This window comes from Triticum dicoccoides, chromosome 7A (assembly GCF_002162155.2).
Source record: "Triticum dicoccoides isolate Atlit2015 ecotype Zavitan chromosome 7A, WEW_v2.0, whole genome shotgun sequence".
Lineage (NCBI taxonomy): Eukaryota > Viridiplantae > Streptophyta > Magnoliopsida > Poales > Poaceae > Triticum > Triticum dicoccoides.
Window position 1 is genome coordinate 229346069 of NC_041392.1, and position 5562 is coordinate 229351630.

Here is a 5562-nt window from a genome sequence, read left to right on the forward strand (position 1 = left end):
CTTGTATATTCCAACGATGGGATTCCTCAAATGCCCTATGTCTTCATGAGCGAGCAAGTTGGATGCACACCCACTTAGTTTTCAGTTTGAGCTTTCATACACTTATAGCTCTAGTGCATCTGTTGCATGGCAATCCCTACTCCTCGCATTGACATCAATTGATGGGCATCTCCATAGCCCGTTGACAAGCCGCGTTGATGTGAGACTTTCTCCATTTTTGTCTTCTCCACACAACCTCCACCATCATATTCTATTCCACCTATAGTGCTATATCCATGGCTCACGCTCATGTATTGTGTGAAAGTTGAAAAGGTTTGAGAACATCAAAAGTATGAAACAATTGCTTGGCTTGTCATCGAGGTTGTGCATGACTTGAATGCTTCGTGTGGTAAAGATGGAGCATAGCCAGACCATATGATTTTGTAGGGATAACTTTCTTCTGCCATGTTATTTTGAAAAGGCATGATTTCTTTATTAGTATGCTTGAAGTATTATCTATTTATATATAAAAAGTGCTTGACGAGCTAACCAAAGAAAAGAAAATTACGCTAGAAATTACCACAAAAATTAGAAACATCTAACCATTAATTTAATAGGTAGAAAACTTTATCACCATTAGATTAGATTCAACTTGAAAATTACCCACCATTGCCATTATAATGTAGCATATCGTCCCTTTTTACGCTAGAAATTACCACAAAAATTAGAAACATCTAACCGTTAATTTAATAGGTAGAAAACTTTATCACCGTTAGATTAGATTCAACTTGAAAATTACCCACCATTGCCATTATAATGTAGCAAATCGTCCCTTTCCCCATCTCTTATCTTTTTTTCCTCTAGAAAATCATCCGGTGAACAACCAAACGAGAAGAAACAAGCTAAAAAAAGATCACAACAAACCCTAGCTTGGCTACGCCATCCTCATGGCCATTGGATTGGCGGCTTTCAAGCGAAGAACAAGCACAGATAGGGCTAAAAGGCACATGTCGCCTCCTTCGAGGTGGCTCCCTTTACCAATATGCAGCATGCATGAGCTGCGGCCAAGGGCAAGGTATGTACGTTGATGGATTCTTCCAAAATATCCAACCCTACAATGATCAATTGCATGCATGCCATTTTGTCTTTTTGCCATATCCTATACGCTGATCTCACAGACCATTTTTTGGTCTGTCCTGTGTTCTTTACACAAATCTTACAATCAATCTCACGATCTCATAAACAAAACTCACCATAGGTTCAACTCATACCATCACAAGCAACCCTCCAACTTTTTTTCTTGTCGTTCTTGCCGATGATGTACTATTATTCCAAATCAATGTACATCACCATGATGGCTTTCCCTAAAGAAAGAACTCTCACGAGCCAGTGCCCCAATCTCCTCGATTGTGCCATCCTCCTTGATTGTGCCATCGGCTCCATCAGGTTTTCCTAAAAAAGACCTCTAAAAAGAACTCTCACGAGCGAGTGCCCCAATCTTCTCAATTGTGTGCCAACGATTCCATCAGGTGAGCAGATCACCTCCAGCAGGTGGACCATCTGCAGAGATCATATATAACTGACATAAAGTTCAATATTTTCTTAAAAGTAAGAGCAGAAACGGTAGAACAACTAATGTCTTCAATTCAAGGTATGACAACACAATCAAAAGCTTTTAATTCATGTAAAATGGCTTTTTAAACTTCTCCTAAGTTCTGCTTGTGGATTTTCAGTCATTGTTGTACATCAACTTCTCATCCTCAATTGCAATCTTATCTTATTCTTAGATTTCAATATTTCTTAACAGCAAGAACATAATCAGTAGTATAATGCACGTCTTCAATTCAAGGTGTGACAACACAATCAAATGCTTTTAGTTCGTAAAGAGGTGGAACAAAGAACTACATGCACAATATCGGATTGTACAACTCCATGTTCGCTTTCACATCAATGGGAGGAGAGGTAGACACAGAAAAAATGGTCTCGTGCCTTATGTATTTGGAATGAATGCCCAAAAATATCACAGATAGGTACTCTACTACCTGAAGGTAAAGACAAACCACGCATGGCATAGTTGCACACCTATGCCACTACAAATGAGGTAAGAATCAGAGTTGATGCATCAACATCAGAAGATAAAAGGGAATCAATAGATCCTCCCATTGTCAAGGACTTTAAAAATATATTGGATAAAGATAATAGACTAGCAAAAACACTCAGAATGGCAAGGGATGAATTCAAAGGTGACTATCCACGTGAGATTAACACGACATGACATTCCATCTGCAACTAAAGTACCAGACTTGAACTATCACAATGTGAGATTAGCATGACATGACATGCCATCTGCAACTGAAGTAGCAGCCTTGATTGTCAATGATACAACAGAGAATGGAAAAGTAAATGATATCATTGTTCAGTACAAAGACATGAGACCAAGAAGAATATCTGAGAACCATTCAAAATTCATGGTTGTGCAGTATCCATTGTTATTCCACTACGGAGAAGATGGGTACAGAGGAAATATAAATTGCACAATAAAAGAAGGTGCAAAATGCAAGAGAAAGCATGTAGACACTTGCTGGTGTGTGAAAAGCTTAAATTGCAGTTCAATATGGATGCCTTTGCAGGAATTTTGCAGTAGTGCAGTACAAATAGACTGCATGAAAAGACATAAAGTAAACCTAAGAACGCAATTATATGCTGGCTTGCAAGACACAATAGACAGAGGAGGTGCAAGGGCTGCCCAGGTATGAAGGACAATACTATTGTCATGTGCCATTGATGTCTACTACACAAACTTCTTCTTGTAGATGTTGTTGGGCCTCCAAGTGCAGAGGTTTGTAGGACAGTAGCAAATTTCCCTCAAGTGGATGACCTAAGGTTTCTAAATCCGTAGGAGGCGTAGGATGAAGATGGTGTCTCTCAAGCAACCCTGCAACCAAATAACAAAGAGTCTCTTATGTCCCCAACACATCCAATACAATGGAAATTGTATAGGTGCACTAGTTCGGCGATGAGATGGTGATACAAGTGCAATATGGATGGTAGATTGCTACCTCTTGAGCACTGTGTTGGGTTTCCTTGAAGAGGAAAGGATGATGCAGTAAAGTAGCATAAGTATTTCCCTCAGCTTTTGAGAACCAAGGTATCAATCGAGTAGGAGGTTACGCACGCGTCCCTAGTAACTGCACAAAGCAAATAACACCTCGCAACCAACGCGATAAGGGGTTGTCAATCCCTTCATGGTCACTTACAAGAGTGAGATCTGATAGATATGATAAGATAATAATTTTGGTATTTTTGTGATAAAGATGCAAAGTAAAATAAAAGCAAAGTAAAAAAGCAAAGGAAATAATTAAGTATTGGAAGATTAATATGATGAAGATAGACGCGGGGGCCATAGGTTTCACTAGTGGCTTCTCTCCAGAGCATAAGTATTTTACGGTGGGTGAACGAATTACTATTGAGCAATCGACAGAATTGAGCATAGTTATGAGAATATCTAGGTATGATCATGTATATAGGCATCACATCCAAGACAAGTAGACCGACTCCTGCCTGCATCTACTACTATTACTCCACTCATTGACCGCTATTCAGCATGCATCTAGAGTATTAAGTTCATGGAAACAGAGTAACACCTTAAGCAAGATGACATGATGTAGAGGGATAAATTCATGCAATATGATAAAAACCCCATCTTGTTATCCTCGATGGCAACAATACAATACGTGCCTTGCTTCCCCTACTGTCACTGTTAAAGGACACCGCAAGATTGAACCGAAAGCTAAGCACTTCTCCCATTGCAAGAAAGATCAATCTAGTAGGCCAAACCAAACTGATAATTCGAAGAGACTTGCAAAGATAACCAATCATACATAAAAGAATTCAGAGAAGATTCAAATATTGTTCATAGATAATCTTGATCATAAACCCAAAATTCATCGATCTCAACAAACACACCGCAAAAAGAAGATTACATCGAATAGATCTCCACAAGAGAGGGGGAGAACATTGTATTGAGATCCAAAAAGAGAGAAGAAGTCATGTAGCTAATTACTATGGAGCCGAAGGTCTGAGGTAAACTACTCACACTTCATCGAAGAGGCTATGGTGTTGATGTAAAAGCCCTCCGTGATGGATGCCCCCTCCGGCGGAGCTCCGGAACAGGCCCCAAGATGGGATCTCGTGGATACAAGAAGTTATGACGGTGGAATTAGGGTTTTGGCTCCGTATCTGATCGTTTGGGGTACGTAGGTACATATAGGAGGAAGAAGTACGTCGGTGGAGCAACAGGGGGCCCACGAGGGTGGAGGGCGCGCTTGGGGGGTAGGTGCACCCCCTACCTCGTGGCCTCCCTGTTGGTTGCTTGATGTAGGGTCCAAGTCTCCTGGGTCTTGTTCGGTGAGAAAATCACGTCTCGAAGGTTTCATTCCGTTTGGACTCCGTTTGATATTCCTTTTCTTCGAAACCCTAAAATAGGCAAAAAAAACAAAAATTCTGGGCTGGGCCTCCGATTAATAGGTTAGTCCCAAAAATAATGTAAAAGTGGATAATAAAGCCCAATAATGTCCAAAATAGTAGATAATATAGCATCGAGTAATCAAAAATTATAGATACGTTGGAGACGTATCAAGCATCCCCAAGCTTAATTCCTGCTCATCCTCGAGTAGGTAAATGATAAAAAAAGATAATTTTTGATGTGGAATGCTACTTGGCATAAGTTTAATGTAATTCTTCTTAATTGTGCTATGAATATTCAGATCCGAAAGATTCAAGATAAAAGTTTAATATTGACATAAAAATAATAATACTTCAAGCATACTAACAAAGCAATCATGTCTTCTCAAAATAACATGGAAAAAAAGTTATCCCTACAAAATCATATAGTCTGGCTATGCTCTATCTTCACCACACAAAATATTTAAATCATGCACAACCCCGATGACAAGCCAAGCAATTGTTTCATACTTTTGACATTCTCAAACCTTTTCAATCTTCACGCAATACATGAGCGTGAGCCATGGATATAGCACTATATGTGGAATAGAATGGTTGTTGTGGAGAAGACAAAAAAGGAGAAGATAGTCTCACATCAACTAGGCGTATCAACGGGTTATGGAGATGCCCATCAATAGATATCAATGTGAGTGAGTAGGGATTGCCATGCAATGGATGCACTAGAGCTATAAGTATATGAAAGCTCAACAAAAGAAACTAAGTGGGTGTGTATCCAACTTGATTGCTCATGAAGACCTAGGGAAATGAGAGACTCTCTATCATGAATATCATGGTGCTACTTTGAAGCACAAGTGTGGTAAAGGATAGTAACATTGTCCCTTCTCTCTTTTTCTCTCATTTTTTATCTGGGCCTTTTCTCTTTTTTATGGCCTCTTTTCTTTCTCTCTTATTTATTTATTTTTCGTCCGGAATCTCATCCCGACTTGTGGGGGAATCATAGTCTCCATCATCCTTTCCTCACTGGGACAATTCTCTAATAATGATGATCATCACACTTTTATTTTCTTACAACTAAACAATTACAACTCGATACTTAGAACAAAATATGACACTATATGA